Raw genomic sequence first — 22109 nt, 5'->3', positions numbered from 1 at the left:
TGATTTTTATGCATGAAGGTGATTTAAAATAATTACTTAATATTATAAGAATATAAAAAGTTATTTTCTGTATAGATAATGTAGTTATGCATATATGTGGGCCATTATTACAAAATGTGAAATTATAGTCTTAAAAATGCAAATGTAATTGTAAAAAATTCAATTAGAATGTTTGAACACTTATATGAGCCTAAATGATGAATTAAATGATAAAATCATCATAAAGTAATATGAGGGATAATTATTGAATATTTATATAATTAAAATGCAGAAATAAATGGATTTTAGGCCTTTAAAATTTTTAGAAAAAAATTGTAAAAACATTTATGCATATTTGTAATTGTATGCACAATATTTGAAAGTATACATGCATGTTTTACAATATATGAGGAAAAAATTGGGTATCAACACTGGGTGGACCAAGATGGTTTCTTTGACAGTGTCAAGGAAGTTTGGGATATGAATGTGGTAGGTAATCCAATGTGGATCCTTCAATCCAAGCTCAAGGAACTCAGTAAGAGATTGAGTCAGTGGTCCAGGAATGATATAGGGGATATTAGTGAAGCAGTCATAAGATAGGAAGAAAGGCTCCAAGATTTAGAAGATATTGACATTGAGAATAACAATGAAAAGAGTAGAGAGGATGTCAACAAGGCTCATGCTCAATATATCAGATGGCTTAGTCTTCAAGACTCTCTGCTTAGACAAAAATCTCAGGCAAAATGGTTTGAAGAGGAGGATAACAATATTAGTTACTTCCATTCCATTCTAAGAGAAAGAAGAAGAAGGCAGCAGATTTATAGAATCAAAAACAAAAATGGTAATTGGATCAAGGGGGATGAGAAGATTGCTAGGAAAGCTGTTAAACATTTTCAATCTCTTTTCAACCTAACTCCTCCGGCTATCAACACTTCCACTCTGGATTGCATCCCTTCTTGTATCTCAGGGGAAGACAATGATATGCTAAGCAGGATGCCAGATGAAAAAGAAATGAAAGATGCTGTTTTTAGCCTGAACCCTCATAGAACTGCAGGTCCAGATGGCTTTAATGGTACCTTCTTTAAGAGTTGCTGGGACATTATCATAAAGGAGGTAACTGCCTTTGTGATAGAATTCTTCAAGGGAAAAGGTTTGACTAAATTCTACTCTCATACATGTCTGGTTTTAATTCCTAAAATTGATCATCCTGCTACTTTTGTTGATTTTAGACCAATTAGCCATTTAAATTTTACTAACAAGATTATTTCTAAAATCATTTCTATTGGCGTTAATACTCTTTTGCATAAATTAGTATCGTTGAATCAAAGTGGTTTTGTAAAAAATAGGTTGATATCTGAGAATGTATTGCTTGCTCAGGAGATTATTCACAATATTGCTCAAATTAACAAAGGTGGTAATGTGGTTATTAAGCTTGATATGGATAAAGCATATGATAGAATGTCCTGGAATTTTATTTATGCTGTTTTAGGAAAGTTTGGATTCTCTGATAGTTGGATTTTAATGATCCAAAGTCTAATCTCTAATGTGTGGTACTCTGTCATTGTGAATGGTACTAGACATGGCTTCTTCTCATCCTCTCAAGGGCTTAAACGAGGAGATCCATTGTCTCCATCTCTATTCATAATAGCTGCTGAGATCTTGTCTAGATGTCGTAAGTGTTTATATAGGAATCCTAATTTCATCCCTATCTCTATGCCTGCTAATGTTCCAAAGATTAACCACTTAGCTATGCTGAAGATATTATTATTTTCTGTAGTGGTGACTCTATCTCTGTTAAATTGGTCATGAACAGTATTTCTAAGTATGAAAGGAGTTCTGGTCAACTTGTTAATAGGGATAAAAGTTATTTCTTAACTGCTCCTAACACTGCTGCTATCAGAATCAACAGGATTTGAAATTGTTCAGGTTTTATGGATAAGACTTTTCCTTTTACCTATCTAGGCTGCCCTCTTTATGTGGGAAAGAAGAAAATTGATTATTTTGACAGCATGCTTAGTAAGATTGTTAAAATACATAATGGCTGGTAGGGTAAGTTTCTTTCTCATGGTGGTAAAGCTATTTTGATTAAAAGTGTGCTTCAATCCATTCTTGTTTATACTCTATCTGCTATGTCCCCCTTAATGGTGTGCTTAGATTAATTGAAAAGCACTTTGCCAACTTTTTCTGGGCTAACTCTATTGATCATAAAAAATACCATTGGAGTTCCTGAACAATCTTGCTCTTCCTACTGAGGAAGGGGGCATTGGAATCAGGAGAATGGAGGATATTAGTGACATGTTAGCCATGAAAAGGTGGTGGAGGATTAGATCCACATCATCTCTTTGGGCTACCTTCATAAAAAACAAATACTGTGTAAGGGCCCATTTAGACTCAAAGAAGCTGGCTCCAGGTAACTCTCATGCTTGGAGTCATGTTCTCAAGGTGAAGGATATTGCAGAGAAGCATATGGTGCATATAAACTCTGGGTGTAGTAGTTTTTGGTGGGATAATTGGTCATTAAAGGGTCCATTAGAAGCTTTGGTTCCTAACACTTGTAAGAGTGCTAAGACCTTGGTTGGGGAGTTCATAACAAATGGTCATTGGAATATTTGTAAGCTCAAGGACACTTTACCGGATCAATTGGTCCATCACATTAACTCCATAATCATTGGTAATCAAGACAATGAAGATCAAGTTTTTTGGGAACTTTCTGAAAATGGCAAATACACTAACAAGAGCGCGTGGAATCAGGTAAGGAATTCTAGACCAAAAGTGCAATTCATCAACAAGGTACGGAACTCTAATCTCTCTTTTAAAATTTCATTTTTGGTTTGAAGATTATGGAAAAGTAAACTTCCATTTGATGAAGTGATTACTAAGTTTGGCAAAAAAATTGTTTCTAAATGTAACTGTTGCCTAAACCCTTCTACTGATAGCATGAATCCTGTATTTATAGAGGCACAAGCTACTAGTTATATTTGGAATCTATTTGGAAATTCCCTCGATATCCTTTATCACCCCCACCCCATTAGATACATGCTTAACACCTGGTGGACTACTAAGCCCGCCAATGATGTACATAGATTAGTGCTAAATATAACTCCTATTATCATATGCTGGTTCTTGTGGAAAGAATTCCGTGCGTGCAGGTATGGTGATCAAAAAAATTTCAACATATATAGATTGCACCATCAAATCTCTTGGAGTGTTGAGGCTGCAATCAATAAGGCTTATCCCAAATGCAAACTCAGAATGCCATGGAATAGCTCCTGTGATTTATTGACAAGATTACAACCTGTCCAAAATGCATGGTGGTCCAACGGAGGAAACCAGATAGGGGTAAGGTTAAGATCAACACTGATGGGAGCTATCTCCAAGGTGAAGCAAAGGCAGGTCTAGGAGGAGCTCTTAGAGTTTAGAATGGTGACATAATCATGGCGTTTTCAATACCCTTCAATGGCGAAAATCACAATCTTGCTGAATCTCAGGCAGCGTGGACTGTTATCAACTGGTGCGTGAAGAATGGATTCATACAAGCCATCCTTGAGTTGGACTCTCTTATATTGTAGATATTCTTCGTAAGGAGAGCACAACTAACTATAGACTGAGCCAAATCGTACACAATATTAGAGGCATTTTAAACATATCTGAAATCCAGATTATCAACTGCAATAGAGAGGCAAATCATCTTGTTGATTGTTTAGCTAAAATGGCAGCAAAAAATCAACAGGTTGCTTTCTTCTACTCCAACCAACAACTGCCCAGTGAAGCTAAGGGACCTCTTATGCTGGATAAAGAACAGATGCCTAACATAAGGAACAAATATGATAAGGCTAATTTTTTTGTTAGCTAGGTGTGTTTTGTAATTAGTGGCGGGTGACCTATTTATAAATGCCTACGCCTCATATTTTGAAGGGTGTGCTCTACCCTTGTGTTCTAATAACGAAACTCTATTTTTTTTATTAATACAACACCCCCAATATAATTGGGAAAATTTTAAAAAAAAACCTTGAGGACCTTAAAGAAGGTAATATCTCCTTCGAAAATGGGAAAAAAGGTGAGATCATTAGGGTTGGCAAGGTAGGTAAGACAGACTCTCACTCTATTGAGAATGTCTACCTGATTGATGGACTGAAGTACAGTCTAATAAGTGTATCACAATTACGTGATAGAGGTAACATGGTTGCGTTCACCTCTACAAAATGCTTTGTGATTAATCTTATCACTGATAAGATAGTTTTGCAGGGAAAAAGAGTGAACAACATATATATTGTGGATATGTCCACGCTCTCAGATAATGAACTCACTTGTTTAAGAGAGTTGGATAATGATCCTCTTCTTTGGCACAAAAGACTTGGACATGCCAGTCTAAGTCAACTCAACAAACTAGTCTCCAAGGACTTGGTGAAAGGACCGCCTAACATTAAGTTCAAGGAAGATAAAGTTTGTGAGGCTTGTGTAAGGGGGAAGCAGTCCTCTTTCAAAAGCAAGAAAATGGTAAGTACCACCAAAACGATAGAACTGGTCCATATGGATATTTGTGGACCAATGAGAACATTGAACAAGGATGGTAAGAGATATGTTATGGTGCTTGTTGATGATTACTCTAGGTTTACTTGGACACTGTTTCTAACATCCAAATATAAAGCATTTGACATGTTCACTTCTTTTGTTAGAAAAACTCAGAAACAACTAGGTAATCAACTTGCATCAATTAGGTTTGATCATGGTACTGGATTTGAAAATGCTAAATTTGCTGAATATTGTGATGAGCATGGCATAGATCACAATTTTTCTGCTCCTAGGACTCCACAACAAAATGGAGTAGTTGAAAGAAAGAATAGGACATTGGAAGAAATGTCTAGGACCATGCTTCTTTCTAGTAAACTGCCCCATAGTTTCTGGGCAGAAGTTGTGACTACTGCATGTTACATCATAAATAGTTGCATGACTATACCTCTTGTTGAGAAGACTCCCTATGAGTTACTTAAAGGGAGAAAGCCAAATATATCCCATCTTAGGGCATTTTGATGCAAGTGCTTTGTGCACAACAATGGTAAAGACTCCCTAGGTAAGTTTGATCCCAGAAGTGATGAGGGAGTATTCTTGGGATATTCTTCACATAGTAAAGCTTATAAGATCTATAAAAAAGAACTATGTGTGTAGAAGAAAGTGTACATGTGGTTTTTGATGAAACTAATATTCTTTCTGAGAGGCAAGAACATGAAGATGAAGCAATTGGGCTAGTAAGAAACTCAAACGAAACCACAGCTCAGACTGAAGCTGTAACAGAGAAAGGAATAAGTGATGGAACAGGTTCTTTTACCCTGGGCAACCTGACAGAGGGAACTGAACAAAGAAGAACTGATCCTCAAACCTTGAGGGAACTTGTCCATGAACCTGTTCATCAACAATAAAACTCTGAAGGAACATCTAGGGGAGACCAGCTGGTTGTGAAACCTTACAAGTACCAAAGTTCTCATTCCATTGAGAACATAATTACTGATCCAACCTCTGGAATCAAAACCAGATCTTCTTAGAAGAATCTCTGTGCTTTTGATGGTTTTCTATCTCTTATTGAACCTAAAATGTTGCTGAGGCTTTGCAGGATGCAGACTGGGTGAATGCAATGCAAGATGAACTCAACCAACTTGAGAGAAGTCAAGTTTGGCATCTGGTACCAAGACCCAAGGGCAGATCAATAATTGGCACAAAATGGGTCTTCAAAAACAAACTTGATGACGATGGAACAGTTACAAGGAACAAGGCAAGATTGGTGGTTCAAGGATATAGTCAAGAGGAGGGCATAGACTATGATGAGACCTTTGCTCCAGTTGCAAGATTGGAAGCAGTTAGACTCCTTATAGCCTTTGATGCTTACATGGAATTCACTCTCCATCAAATATATGTCAAGAGTGCCTTCCTCAATGGCTATCTAAAGGAAGAAGTGTTTCTCAAGCAACCTCCGGGATTTGAAAGCAAGGAATGACCTGATCATGTGTACAAGCTTGACAAGGCACTTTATGGGCTCAAGCAGGCTCCAAGAGCATGGTATGGACGACTATCAAAATTCTTGCTTGAGCATGACTACAAGAGAGGTAAAATTGATAATACTTTATTCTTGAAAGAAAAAGGTAAAGATCTCTTGGTAGTTCAGATATATGTTGATGATATAATCTTTGGAGCAACTACTGATAAGCTAAGTAAAGAATTTGGTAAACTAATGAGGAGTGAATTTGAAATGAGTATGATGAGTGAGCTTAATTTCTTTATAGGCTTACAAATTAAACAAAACTCAAATGGAACTATGATCCATCAGTAGAAGTATGTGAAAGAGTTGCTTAAAAGGTTTAAAATGGAAGATTCCAAAGAAATTGATACTCCTATAGCAACAGCCACAAAATTGAATATAGATGAACCTGGGAATGATTGGTTCTTTGTTATATCTCACTGCCAGCAAACCTGACATTCTTTTCAGTGTAGGCCTTTGTGCTCGATTAAATAGAAAGAATTACAAAAGAGAAAAAGAAAGTAACTCCAGAAATAGACATTAGTCCTAATAAAATAAATAATATTAAAAAATTCGAATCGCCAAAAAATATTTTCCAAATATTAAAAAGAAGAAATACTAGGCAAATCCAAAAGAGTCTCACTTGACTGCTGTCAAGAGAATCTTGAGATAACTAAAAGACACCACTGACCTTTGTCCATGGTATCCAAAAGATAGTAATTTCAACTTAGTTGGATATGTTGATGCTGATTATGCAAGTTTTCTTGTGCATAGAAAGAGCACCTCAGGTATGACACACTTTCTTGGCTCATGTCTTGTGCCTTGGGCTACCAAAAAACAAAATTTTGTGGCCTTATCTACTACTGAAGCCGAGTATGCTGTTGTACCTCATGTTGTGCTCAATTGTTGTGGATCAAACAGCAATTAATTGATTTTGGTATTGATGTAGGTTGTATCCCCATATTCTGTGATAATACTAGTGCAATTAGTATGACCAAGAACCCGATTCATCATAATAGAACTAGCACATAGATGTTAGGCATCATTTTTTAAGGGACAACTATGAGAAGGGTTTGATCACTGTGGAATTTTGTTCTACTGACAAGCAAATAGCTGACATCTTAACAAAAGATCTAAGTAGATATCACTTTGAACGGAACAGGTTAGAATTAGGGATGATTAAGATCACCTAACCAGTTCCATCCCAAAAATTGGTTAGAAAAATGTGAATTTTTGTACATAATTAGATTAGATTCTACTCAGTCTCATATTTCATCAGTATACTCTTGTGCCATGTGCTAAAATGACTCATTAATCTCTAATATTCAGACTTACACAAGACATTTCTCAGTGAAGAACCTGGTTCATCAAGATTACTTGGTACGTATTCTCCACTCTGCATATTTTGGAATAATTACATTTGGATCATGATTAAGAGGAGAGTCCCATTTAATCCTAAACTCTTTTGAACTTATTCGTTTTGAATTGAGCCAGTTTCATTCAAATGTAGTCTAAAACCGTATTAAGTGCCTAGATTCTAGGGACATTCTTCAACGTCTTTTCAAACTGAATTCCAGTTTGATTAGACTTCTGCAAAGGCTATAGTTACCCAATTAAACACCCCCTTCTTAAATTGATTAGTCCTTAGTGTTTCTTCACTTCTAATTCTCTAGCCGTCAAAATTCTCTCTATCTTCTTTCATCTTCCAAACACACTCAAACTCATCTTCTCTCAAACCCAAGCACAGAAATGGCAAACCCCTCTAATAATTCCTCATCACCACCCAAGGAAATCACACCCACACCATCTATCACACCTTTAACCAAGCCCACCTCTAAGAAAGGTATAGTCAAGATGCTTGCTCGCAAAATTGATGCTGGAGGAGAACAAATCAAGAAAATTAATGAAAAATTGAAAGCAAGTCAAGTAGAAGAACCCCAAAAATCTGAAGAATCATTCAAGTCTGCTACTGAGGGGGAAGAAAATGTTTCTTATGAGACAGAGAAGGTAACATCTGGCCCTAAAGTTACTCCTGTAATAATCTCTGAGGTTGCTATAAATCTGGAGAATAGGTTTGTTCTGGTAGGAACTGCGGCTGGTATTAAAATAATTGGGTCTGGGAAAATTGGTGGTAAAAATAAAAAGAGAAAAGAAAAGGAGAGTGAGGGTGCTCGAAGTGCTGTGAGGGGAGTGGGAAAAGGAGTCGTTGAATCTTCACCCACTCCTGGTAGTTTGACTGAAGAAACATGTGCCATGGTAGTGTGGAGTGAGGAATCTGCCGGAGAAGAACAAAAGTGTGAGAGAAATAGGGGGAAGTGGGTCTGAAGAAGCTGCTGAGGGGTTGGTTCGATTAGGGAAGGATGCTCAAGAACCTGTTCCATCTGAGCAGGAAACCCTCGCAGACCTACTGAGAAAGGTATCTGACAGTTACAATCCTAAAAGGAAAAGGAGTTTTGGAGTCAAAGTCCCTGGTACTTCTAGGGAAAACAAGAAAAGAAAGGTTGCTTCATCTATCCCTGTAGAGACTCCTCCTACAAGAGGAAGAGCTATAAGGAATCAAAAGAAGCAAAGTGAGGCTGAACTGGAAAAGGCCTTAGAAGAAAGTAAGAGGAAAGTTGCTGCTAAGGGAAAGGGTTGAGCCTGTTGAGGCAGTTGAAATTGATGAGATGGACCTGGTCCTTCGGGATGAAGAAGAGACAGAAGAAATGGAGGTTGTGACTCCAAAGGCAAAGAAAGTCAAGACTTCCACAAAGAAGTCCGTTTCAAAGACAAAGTCTGCTGAGCCATCTACTTTGGCTAAAAGAACCAGGTCTACATTGAAATCAAGAAAAGTAAAAATAGTGGATGAAGAAGAATGGAGTGGAGAAGAAGACGAAGAATCTGATGATGATAAGGACAAGATGGTTAAGTTTGGGAAGAGAACCATCTTGAAAGGTAGACTCCTCAGGGACTTGGAGGAGGAAGGGATGTTAATGCCGCTCGAGAAGTTACAGTTGCAAGGCTGGAAGGACATGGTCCTTCAGATAGATGGAAAGCTGGCCAGAACTGGAGATTATGGAGTTCATGGCAAATTGTGAGATCAAAGATGGTAGGCAGTATGGTAAAGGGGGTGACAGTGATTTTTGATGATAAAGAACGGGGAAAGATCTTATGTGTACCTGCTGAAGGATACAATGATTATAAGAAGCTCAAATGGCCAAGTCAAGAGAATCTCCCTACCGCCCTTGCAATTACTAGGAAGTTTGGTGACAATGAAGAGGAGCTTGATCCCAAGGCTATTTGCAAAAGTGAGATGAAGCCACCCCACAAAGTGTTGTTCGAATTTGTGAACAAAGTTGTTCTGCCTTGGCAGGAAAGGACGCACAGTGCCATATTCATGGACCTGAACCTTATGGAATATTTGGATAGTGGGAGGCAAATCAATTGGCCTGGATTTATCATCCAGCTTCTTGATAGGGTTCTGAATGGCACAAAACTCACGCAATACCCTATGGCTTTATTCTCATGGCTGTACTTGCACACTTCAAGCTACCTATCAATAAATGGGGAGTTGGGACAAGCAAGGATCATTTTGGGGCAAACTCTCTAACTGTTTGTGATTATGAAGTCCAAACCACTCCCAAAGAACCTGGTTCATCCAAAAAGGTACCTGTGAACAGCAAAGTGCGAGCTTTGGTGCAAGAAAGTGGGGCTAAGGATGCTGAATTTGAAAGGCTGAAGAAGAGGTTGGTAGAAGTGGAGATTGAGATGGATGCTCTCAGAGTTCTGGCAAAGGAGAAGGAGAAGAATGATGCATTCTTTAGGATGTGCTGAAACTACTTCAAGCCAAAAACCAAGAACTTGGTCCTTCCCAGCCTTAAGCCTCCTAGCCTAGTTAGATCAACCGGTGACCAGATGGGGTTTTATTTTTTAATTTCTTTTGCTCATGATCAAATGTTTTAATTTCTTCTTATGCTTTGTGGTAGGATCTTATCAATCAATGAAATTCACTACTTTTTGCTCTAATTGTTTGTTAATATATCTTAGATGGCTAATATCCTTAGATTGATAGATGAAGATTAAATCCATGATTGCATCCCCAGTGGCCATGAGTAATTTCTATTAAAATCTGGTTATCTAACATGATTATGCAACTTTTCAATGATGCCAAAAGGGGGAAGATAAGTTGTGCTTTTACTTTGGACTGTGATGTTTATAACCTAATGAACCTGGTCCTTGATGATTAGTGACTTTATAATGAAAAGTGTTCTAACTTTGTGTTGATGTTGAGCTGAGTTTGTTGGCCCAAGTGAAGTTTGTTTCGATGATTGACAAAGGAACTCCAACATGAACCAGTTCCATAAACAGTGTACACAGGCACGGACAGATTCAAGCATAAGTGATGCATGTGAGGGAGATAAACTGAAGTTGTTTAACTGATATCTCCTGATCGAAAAGGTTGTATAGTTGATAAGGAGAAGGACTCCTTACTCAAAGAGAACACTATCCAAGATAAGGAAGGAGTTAGAAGTTGAAGATAACTAGAACTCTTCCACCAAGGAAGAGTACAGTATTGGAACTCTAGTTATTTCCTATTCTACTAACTCTATATATTACAGGGTGTTCTCATTTTACAGGTGACGCACAAACGCTGAAGTTAAATGTGAGTTGAGAGCAAAATAGTAAGGCATTTGGAAAGCAATTCTTGTGTGATTCAAGTGTTCAAACCTGAAGCTACATGAACCAGATAGAAGAAACAGTTCCAAGTGTCTGTCTTTTATTCTAGTTTCATTGTAGTAGGTGCTTTCAATTTGTATCTTTTAGCTTTATCTAGAAGCAATTGTATTAGGTACTTTGAGTATTCAAGTTAGAGTTAACTTGAAGTTGTCGCAACAGTTAGAGGCTGGTTGCCACAACGGGATTAGAGGTAATCCTTAGGTTTACAAAGAGTTTTTGTAAATGCTGTTTTTGAAGGTCGTGCTTTTTTCACCTTTTGAGCCGAGTGTTTTCCACGTAAAATATTTGTGTTCTTTACTTTTCGCATTTATTATTTCCGCAATAGTAGTACAAAGAACACATAGAAGAACCAGGTCCTTCTAAAATCCGTGCACACGAAAATTGGACACCACACAAATCATACCCCCCCCCCCCCGCTCTTGTATGGTATTGAAGTATGAAACATCACTGATATCAACCAATCCAACTCCCGGTCAAACCTCTCAACCTTCAAAAACATCAACTTTTTAATTTTCGCCAAAATGCTTCAAATTATCCTGGACCTCCAAATTCAAATCCGGACGCACGCCTAAGTCCAAAATCACCATACGAAGCTATTGAAATCATCAAAACGCCGTTTCGGAGTCGTCTACATAAAAGTCAAACCTCGGTCAACTCTTACCGCTTAAGTTTCTAACACAAGAATCCTTCTTCCAAATTGATGCCGAATCATCCGAAAATTGAACTCAACCATACACGCAAGTCATAACAAATAATGCAAAGCTGCTCGAGACCTTATGCCACCGAACGGGACTCTAATTCTCAAAACGATCGCCCAGCTCGTTACATGTACTCATTTCTTTACACATAAAATTTTACTTTTCTACTTTGAAATACTTAATTATTTCTAAAAATTATTTGGGGCCTCACCAGAAGAGTTGTAGAGGGATAGATATGATTTCTCCTTCCTTAATCAGAGGTATTCAGTTTGAGTCTTGGGACTGAAAAAATTCTTTCTAGAGAGCGGATTCAACTTTAATGAATTTTACGTTGTACAAACTCGAATTAGTCAAGACCCCTATCAAATACTTGATATCGAGTAGGAATATAAATTGGGGCCCCTAAAATTCGGCGGCCTAAAACCCTCGCTTTAGTGGCTTCACCCTCTGGCCGCCTCTGCATTTCCATTATTTAATTCAATAGTTTAATAGGTTCAGTGGTAATTAAGAACCAAAATGTTGAATCCGTCGAATTTAAATCAAAAACCGTCTCTATCCGCATGTAAAGGAGAGCTTTGGTCTTGATAGAAAGAGTAAGTTAGAGCTTGTTATTTGATAATGATAAGACCACTGCAACAACATCATTGATCATAAGAACTATCTTATAATTTCATAGAACAAAAGAACATGCAGAACAGCAAAAGATCTCTTAGGAAAACAAATGAGAATTAGAAACTAAATTATTTGGACCTTTATATTTAAATATAATAAGTTGGAGAGACGCCAAATCCAGCAATAAGCATGCATGGGTGCAACCATGCAAAGAAAAAGACAATTGGTGAGAAAGTCCAAAGGCATTGCAACAACTCATGCAGGTAAAAAGAAACATTCGCTTTCAATAAATTTTTAAATTCAAAACCACCGAAAATCATGCTGCTTTCAATCCATGGGTTCGGTTGTTCAATAATATATACTCCTACAATTCTTCAAATATAAGTCATTTACCAAGAAAATATTTTCATGAAAAATATTAATATTTGTTGAAAGTAATATACGTAGGAGTATTAAAGATTAACAATGATATTACCATATTGATTAGTGTTTTTATTCATTTTTTTTTTTTTGTTATAAAGATTGATAATAATGTCTATATGTTACATTTGGAGCAAGTAATGGTTCATCTCTACACATTGCATCCATTTTATCAGTTTTAGGAGACATTTTACCTAAAAAGTATTAATTTTTTTCTGCTGAAAACAGTTTCAAAACATAGGTCACCTAAAACATTTGAAAGAAAGGGGGGGGCGGGGGGGGGGGGGGGGGGGAATGATTTTGAGAAAGTATGAGAGATGAAGATGAGTAGTCTTTGGTAATGTGAACAATAAAAAAGCGTCAAAAGTACTTCTCTAAACCCCCGTTCTCCTTCATATGTCATAGTTACTATTTTGAGAGTCAAATTCATTTTTCTTTTGACCACGATTTTTTCAAACATTTTTAAATATGTTGACTTGCTAACTATATATATGTATATACACACAACAACAACATACCACGTATAGTCCCACGAGTGAGGTCTGGGGAGGGTAAAATGTACGAAAAATTTATCTCTACCTTTAAGAAAACAAAGAAGTTGTTTCTGACAGACCCTCAGCTCGGGACATATATATATATATATATAGAACATGAAAACTCATGGTTCGAATTTACATTAAAAATCAAGTACTTTTGACGCTTCGTGTCATATAAAATGGAATGGAGGAAGTATGAGAGATGAGTAACTTGTCGTTGCATATGTCAAAGATAAGTAAGAAAGGAGAACGAGAGAGAGATGGGTTGCATTGATGAATAATAAATACTACATGGATTTTTGGTAAAAAGGTGTTTTTCTCGTGAAAAAATAAATTTTCCTTCTGCTTCTTCTACCTTCATAGGAGAAGCTAAATACAAAATTCCTCTTTCTCCTTATATATGATAATAGGCTAGATTCATGTAGTTTGGCAACTGTTTATGCCCCAACTTGACTATGCTTCGCTGTTCTAGGATGGTTAAATGATGATAAATTGGCTCTAATTGTGAATTTCATGTTTTGCAGGAGCAAGTTGCGCTTATGAGGACTTATAACAGTGTTTGGAGCTAAATTAAAGCAAGGGAAGCCCCTCGGAGCTGAGTACGTGTGAAAGAAGAGAGAAAAGAAGAGATAAAAAGCTGAACCATCTTAGCGTGGCCTTAGCGCGGCCTTAGCGCGACCGCGCTAGTCTAGAAAATCGAGGCAGAATACTATGCAATATGCGCGGCCACTAGCGCGGTTCGAGCGCAGCCGCGCTAGTCCAGTCCGGAGCGCATAAGTTCAGGGGTAAACTTGGAAGTTTGGGGAAAATTCCACTTAACCTATAAGAGGCCCAGCTCGCCCAAAGAGACATTATCAAGGCTTTTACAATTTAGTTGAAGGCAAGAAGAGGCAAGAGGCAAGGAGGATAATTCGACATCGAGTTCTACCTTTCTTCCTTTTGTATTTATCATTCATGTTGAATTTTGCTGCTATTATGAACACGATTATGAGTAGCTAATTATTTTGTCTAGGGTTTTGATGGAACCTGTTGAGGATGAACTTCTTGTCATGTTAATATAGTTGCCCGGTTTAATCTATATTGGTTCAACTACGTTCTTTTTGTAGTTAATTGATAGGATCCTCAATTAGCTGTGCCTATTTAGTATACATTACTCGGGAGAGAGTGCATATTTGGGTAATTGTTGAACAACACCACTCCCAAAGTATATGAGGAATCAATAACCGTGGGTTTAAAGGTGGGATTAGGGATAACGAAACCTTGGGTGCGATCTAAAGTGAGCTATAATAAAAGCCAGCTAGCGTAACTTGGGAGAGTGCATCTAGTAAATTGTCGTAATTACTTGGGAGAGATTTACGTGGTAAGAGTGCTCATGATCGATAGAGACCATTAGGCAAATGTATGCGAAACATAACAGGAAGGGATTCCATCAGTATGGGATATCACAAACTTAGATCCTTCTCTTATTTGTTAACAACCCAGTCATAGTTAGCTGTTAGTTTACTTAAATTTACTCATTTCTAGTTAGTAAAAATATCATCAATTTTTAGTCCAAATATCTGGGAAGTTGATTACGAAGAATTTAGTGAGTCTAACAAATGTAATTGGTAGGTTAATTCCCTGTGGGATTCGACTCTGGGCTAAATACTCAGATTATATTTGCAACGACCGCTTGTCCTTTTTATAAGGCATAGTTGGGCATGATCAAATTTTGGCGCCATTGCCGGGGAGTTAACGGTGTTAACAATTACAATTGAAAGAAATACAAGAAATTCTTAGTGTAGTCAGTTTTCTTTATTCTCAATCCAGACATTGAAATTTTAACGTTTGTTAACTTGGTTGTACAGGTGCATGCCTAGAAACTCATCGAGATTTGGTGAAGTATTTGAAGCATTTTCAGATCCCGAAAAAGTTTTCAAGGCCTTGAATTAGGCCAACAGGAAAAACAAACAACAACAATCAACTGAACAACTTGAACAAGACATGGGGGATTGCGAGGTAGATCCGGCTGCGCAAGTAGTGGCACCTCTTGTGCCAGAGGCTCCTTTATATGACTGGGCGCAACCCGCAGCTAAGAATTTGGCCACAGCGATATTAGTCCCACAGATACAGGCCGAATCTTTTCAAATCACAAACAACATGCTACACTTGTTGCAAAACAAGGGACTATTTTTGGGGTCATACATTGAAGATCCTCAATAGCACTTGAAGAATTTCCTTTCAATCTGCAAAACTGAAAGGCAGCCCAATGTAACTCAGGAAGCAATAAAGCTGTTGTTGTTTCCATTCTCAGTGACAGGAGCTGCCCAAACTTGGCTAAATTCACTCCCCATTAACTCCATCACGACTTGGGAGGAGTTAGTCAACCAATTTGTGAATAAGTTTCATCCACCCAACAAGACTGCTCAGCAAATTGATGAAATTTTGAGCTTTAAACAGAAATCAACGGAAACACTGCAAGAAATATGGGAACGATTCAAAGGGATATTGGTCATATGTCCGTACCACGGTATTCCAGAGCAGATGTTGGGGCAGCGGTTTTACATGGGTCTGACAGATAGCGTGAAGGCTAATGTTCATGCTTCATCTGGTGGAGCATTCTTGAGCAAAACATGAAGGGAAAGCCAGCAGCAGGGTTATCATCCTCCTCAGCAGCAACATGGTGGGAGACAGGAAGATGGGTTTGCTAGACTCAAGGCAATGATGCAGCAGGTTATTGGGTCAAACGCAAAAATGAGTGAAAGAGTAGATGCACATGAGTCAGCTATAAAGAATATTAAAGTGCAAATGGGCCAGATTTCGATGTCCTTGAATAATCGTCCTCATGGGACATTGCCTGCAGACACTCAGGTAAATCCAAAAGATCAAGGCCCGAAGCAGCTGATGGCGGTAGGTCTACGCAATGGCAGAGACTTAGACTTGGAGCAAGAGAGGGCTCGAGAAAGCAGACAGGTTGAGACACTTGTACCAGTGCCCATTGATCTAGATGATTCAACGAAATTGACATAGGTGACAGTACAACCTGCCCAGGAAGAAACCAACACACAGATTGAGGCTGAGAAAGAAGCTGAGACAGCCCAGGAACCAGTAGTTGAGGTAGTGTCTGACAAAGAGAAAACCCAAATCATTGGGAAGAAGAGACCTCCAGCACCATTCCCACAGAGGCTGGCCAAATACCAGAAAGAGGAACAATACAAGAAGTTCTTGGAGATGCTGAAACAAATCCAGGTAAATATTCCATTGATTGATGCTTTGAAGGAGATGCCTGGTTATGCAAAAATGATGAAGGACTTGATGTCCCAAAAATTCGAATTCCAAGATTTGGCCACAGTGACTCTAACTCTGGCCTGCAGTGATGTGGTGACTAGACCAGTTGCTGTGAAATTGTCTGATCTAGGGAGTTTCACAATTCCCTGCACCATTGGTAACTTTTCCTTTGCCAAGGCACTTTGTGATTTGGGGGCTAGCATAAATCTTATGCCCCTGGCGATCTATAAGAGGTTGGGGATTGGAAGAGCTAGACCCACGTCTATGTTGTTGCAGCTGGCTAATAGAACTGTGAAAAGACCCTCTGGTATTTTGGATGACGTGTTGATACAGGTAGGGAAATTGTGTTCCCTGCAGATTTTGTGATTCTGGATTGTAAGGTGGATGAAGAAATTCCCATAATTTTGGGAAGGCCGTTCTTGGCCACAGGGAGAGCTCTCATTAATTGTGAAACTGGTGAGCTCAAGATGAGGTTGAACAATGAGGAGATAACATTCAACGTGCAGAAATCTATGAGGAGACCAACTGAATTCGCCAATTGTTCTCTTATTGATGTCGTGGATGTAATCGTGGAAGCGGATGATGAGACATTGACTATTGAGGATCCTCTAGCTGCATGTCTTGCGAATTTAAATGAGGTGAAGGGGGAAGAATTAGCAGAATGGGTGCTGGCTCTAGAGGGCAGAGGGTTTTGGGATAGAACACTTGAATTCGAGCCCCTACACTTAGAAAAAAGGGAAACTCCTCTAGCCAACCCATCCATAGAAGAACCACCAAAGATGGAGTTGAAGCCACTGCCCGCCCATCTCACGTATGCAATCCTAGGTCCTAACTCCACATTACATGTTATTATCTCATCTAGTTTGCTAGATGTGCAGGAAGAATAGCTTTTGCAGGTACTCAAGGAGTGCAAGGCTGCCATTGGGTGGACCATGGCAGACATTAAGGGGATCAACCCGACATATTGTATGCACAAAATTCTGCTGGAAGAAGGGCACAAACCTTCCAGGGAGCACCAAAGAAGGTTGAACCCCAACATGAAGGAAGTGGTGAAGAAGGAGGTGATTAAGTGGTTGGATGCGGGAATCATTTTCCCCATCTCTGACAGCAACTGGGTTAGCCCGGTGCAATGTGTTCCTAAGAAGGGCGGTATGACGGTAGTCAAAAATGATAACAATGAGCTGATCTCTACAAGAACCGTCACAGGCTGGAGAATTTGTATGGACTACAGGAAATTAAATCTAGCTACCCGGAAAGACCACTTCCCACTTCCCTTCATTGATCAGATGCTTGACAGACTAGCAGGGAGGTCTCACTTCTGTTTTCTGGATGGGTACTCAGGGTATAACCAAATCTCCATTGCACCAGAGGACAGAGACAAGACCTCTTTCACATGTCCATATGGAATTTATGCCTTTCGGATGATGCCCTTTGGCCTATGCAATGCACCCGCCACATTCCAAAGGTGCATGATGGCCATATTAACTGACATAGTTGAAGATATAATGGAGGTGTTCATGGATGATTTCTCAGTGGTGGGAAACTCATTCGATGAGTGCCTTACAAACCTGACCCGAGTATTGAAGAGATGTATCGAGACTAACCTTGTGCTTAATTGGAAAAAGTGCCATTTCATTGTACGAGAGCGTATAGTCTTGGGACACAGGGTATCAAGCAAGGGAATCGAGGTGGATCGTGCTAAAGTTGATGTGATAGCAAAGCTGCCACCGCCCACATCAGTCAAGGCAATCAGGTGCTTCCTCGGGCATGCCGGTTTTTATCGGAGATTCATAAAAGACTTCTCAAAAATTGCCAACCCTCTCTGTAAGTTGTTAGAAAAAGATCACTCTTTCATGTTTTCTGATGATTGCAGGTTAGCATTTGAGAAGTTGAAAAGAGGCTAGTCACAGCACCCATCATTGTTTCCCCCGACTGGGAGCAACCATTCGAGCTCATGTGCGACGCCAGTGACTATGCAGTGGGGGCAATGCTAGGCCAGTGGAGAGACAAGCTAATGCACCCAATTTACTACGCCAGTAGAACGTTGAGTGGAGCCCAGCTGAACTACACTATGACTAAAAAGGAGATGCTGGCTGTGGTGTTCGCATTCGACAAGTTCAGATCATACCTGATTGGCTTTAAGGTAATTGTATATACTGATCATGCTGCTCTCAGGTACTTGATTGAGAAGAAGGAGTCCAAACCGCGCCTGATTAGTTGGGTGGTGTTATTGCAAGAGTTCGACCTGGAGATTCGTGACCCTAAGGGCACAGAAAACCAAGTCGCTGATCATCTATCGCGACTTGAAGGAGCGGAAAACGCGGTTAAGGTAGAGGATATTCTGGAAACCTTTCTAGACGAGCAGCTACTCGCCACAAGCCTTGAGGAAGTGCCATGGTATATAGACTTTGCAAATTACCTAGCAAGCGATATAGTTCCCGATGACCTTTCCTCTGTGCCAAAAAAAAAGTTTTATCGGACTGCCGCATGTATTACTGGGATGAACCTTATCTGTTTAGAATATGTGTTGACAATATGATCCGAAGGTGTGTCCCCAAGAAAGAACAATCTTTTGTTTTGCAGGCATGTCACGCATCGGCATATGGCGGGCATTTTGGAGGAGTCAGGACGGCAGCTAAAGTGCTAGAAGCCGTGTTCTACTAGCCAACAGTGTTTAAGGATGCACATCAATTGGTGAAGGGCTGTGATGAATGTCGGCGAACTAGGAAAATTTCCCGTCGCCATGAGATGCCCATGAACCCAATTCAAAAGGTTGAAGTGTTCGATGTATGGGGGATAGACTTCATGGGCCCCTTCGTCAGCTCCTTTGGCAATAAGTACATACTTGTTGCTGTAGATTACGTGTCCAAATGGGTGGAAGCTGCAGCACTCCCCACCAATGATGCAAGAGTAGTGGTGGGGTTTTTGAAGATGAATATATTCACCCGTTTCGGGACCCCAAGAGCCATTATCAGTGACGGAGGAACTCACTTCTGTAATCAAGCCTTCGAGAAATTGCTAGCAAAGTACGATGTGCGCTGCAAGGTGGCAACCCCATATCATCCTCAGACCAGTGGACAGGTCGAAGTGTCGAATAGAGAGATAAAAAGTGTACTGACCAAGACTGTGAACGCCACAAGAACTGATTGGGCGAAAAAGCTAGATGATGCACTCTGGGCCTGCAGAACTGCTTTTAAAACACCAATTGGTATGTCACCATATAAGTTGGTGTTCGGGAAGGCCTGCCACTTGCCTGTGGAACTAGAACATAGAGCTTGGTGGGCAATGAAACAGCAGAATCTGGACATTGAGGCTGCGGGAACAACTAGAGTCACAGAATTGCATGAGCTAGACGACCGATATCTTGATTTCGAGAGCACGAGGTTATATAAGGAGAGAATGAAGAGGTTGCACGACAAGAACATTGTTGAGAGAAATTTCAGGACCGGAGACATGGTGTTGCTTTATAACTCAAGATTAAGGCTATTTCCGGGTAAACTCAGGTCACGATGGTCTGGACCATTTTGGGTGGTCGAAGTGCTCCCTTTAGGTGCCGTAGAGATTGCCTCAGAGAAAGACTCTCATACATTTAGAGTCAATGGGCAAAGATTGAAACCATATGTGGGCATGGATGAACCTAAGGAAGTGTCAGTGATCCATCTGAGTGAACCTCCAAGGTCGAGTGAGCCTTAAATGTGCTTATCTGCGTCATGCCGCAACGTTAAATCAGGCGCTGCATGGGAGGCAACCCATTGACTTGTTGTAACTATCATGCCACGACATTAACTAAGGCGCTGGTTGGGAGGCAACCCAATGCGTAGTGACTTTAGTATAGTTAGTATTTGCTATTTTTGATTTTTGGTAAGTACTAACCAATGCAGGTGAGCTTGGGCGAGTGCTAAGTCCATCAGACGCGGAAGGAACAGGTAAAAAAAAAGTGGAAACATTTTGAGCCTCAGTAGCGCGCCCGCGCTAGTGCCCGCGCATATGGGCAATCATTCTGCCTCAGCTTTCCTCCCAGTAGCGCGCCCGCGCTAGTGGCCGCGCTAGTGGCCAAGTACACTGTTTCACTAGCACGGTCGCGCTCGCATCGCGCGACGACCGCTCTAGTACCGTCCGCCTACCACTTTATTTAACTTAACATTTTTTTTTTATTTTTTTACTTTGTATATTAAATTGTTTTAGTTGTTTATTGTTGTTTATTTCCCACCCCACCCTTACTATTCCCCTATTCTTCACTCCAATTTCTCAACGCATAAACAAAAAAACCCCAGCCCTAAATTCCCTCTTCTAACAATTCCCCTCTTCTCCATTCCCAAATTCCCCAAGGCTCAAGCCCAACCCTCCACTACTCTTCTTAACTTCTCACCACCTTCTCTCATTGTAGGTAAGGTTTTCTTTTTGTTTATTTATTTCAAGTTTTGTAGATTTTTGTTTGATTTCTTAATTATGTAGTTGTTTTTTTTTGTTCTTCTCTTTTCCTAGTAGTAAATTGTAGTATTTGTGTAGTGCTTGTGGGTGGTAATGTTGGTGGAGTTGTCTCTTAACTTAGTGGGTGAATTTCGGGAAATTGTGGTGGTCATAGGGTTACAACATGTTTGAATTGGAGGTTCGGTATATAATGTCCACAAGGTGTTTGTTTAAATTCCACAGTGAGTGTACATGGGTATTTGTGACCAATTGTGCGGGTGAAGTCTAAGTAACCGCAGTTGAGTCACACCTTTTGTGCTGTACTAATGCTATTCTTCTTTCAGTTACTATGGCTCCTTCAAGGAAATACCGAACCACCGGTGCTTCATCGAGTGGTCAAGCTGGATCGTCCAGGGCGTGCGGGTCAGCTCCTACTCGTCCTTTTGATAGCAGCAGGTTTGTCTCCGCCAAGGATCAGGACCGCTTTGCGGATAAGGCCCCTAAGAAACCAATACTGGAGAGGGGCATGGATATAGAGTCGCTCCAGCTGGGCTGCCCTAACTTGTATACTGAGCTGGTCAGTCGGGGGCTCCAAATCTTCTTTGAAGAGCTGGACGAGGGGAATTTGATGGTTGTCCATGAATTCTACGCCAACCTAAAGGAACATGTGAATGGCGTAGTAACTGTGCGCTGGAAGGCCGTGGATGCTCTGTTGAGGCTATTCGGAGGATATACCAGCTGACTGCACCTGTGGGGGAGTACGACGACTACTATGAAATGTATGGGAGGAAATACACCCAGTGGGAGATGTTCTTTGAAACCATTTATGTGCCCGGTAAGGAAATTGTTTGGATGAAGTATGGGAAGAAGTTTCATTCCGCGGCGCTCACTTTTGAAGGGAAACGCTGGTTGTATGTCATCAACAACCGCCTGATCCCGTCTTCCAATACCACGGAGGTGAATGCTCCTCGAGCTGCTCTAATTTGGTGCTTTGTAAATGGTCACAACTTTGACGTGGCCAAGCTCATTGACGAGGAGATGTTTACCCATAGTCCGGTAAAGAGGTATGGGTTCTTCTTCCCTTCCGTAGTTATTAGACTCTGTCGGGCAGCTCGGGTGCCGAAAAATTTGAATGACGATGGGTTAGTGCCAAGAGACTCCAAGTTCTGAGCTGATAAGGTAACTACTGGGAAGGAGCCTGTGGCAGCTGGTGGTGGTGATAGTGCTGAATTCGATGACTCTAAGGAAGGGGAGGATGAGCAAGAGGAAGCAAGGGCCGAGTCACCGGCCCATGAGCAAATTGCATAGGCGGCAGGACCATCTAGGGCTGCTCGAGTTACCCGATTCACAACTTTAGAGCAGGAGGTGGCAGGGTTGCGTACCTCGGTCGCCGACTTAGGAACACGTGTTGATGCGCTGGCCACCCAGCAGGTTAAATCGGAGAAGAAAATATTGGACTGG

General features: G+C 40.2%; 1 pseudogene; it reads left to right on the top strand.

Annotated features, from left to right (window-relative positions):
- The window catches only part of LOC109231542, a 47726-nt pseudogene continuing 41200 nt past the window's right edge, over positions 15584–22109 (top strand).

This window comes from Nicotiana attenuata, chromosome 8 (assembly GCF_001879085.1).
Source record: "Nicotiana attenuata strain UT chromosome 8, NIATTr2, whole genome shotgun sequence".
NCBI classification, from domain to species: Eukaryota; Viridiplantae; Streptophyta; class Magnoliopsida; order Solanales; family Solanaceae; genus Nicotiana; species Nicotiana attenuata.
The sequence above is the reverse complement of the archived record's forward strand: the minus strand, read 5'-3'. Positions and strand labels throughout refer to the sequence as shown.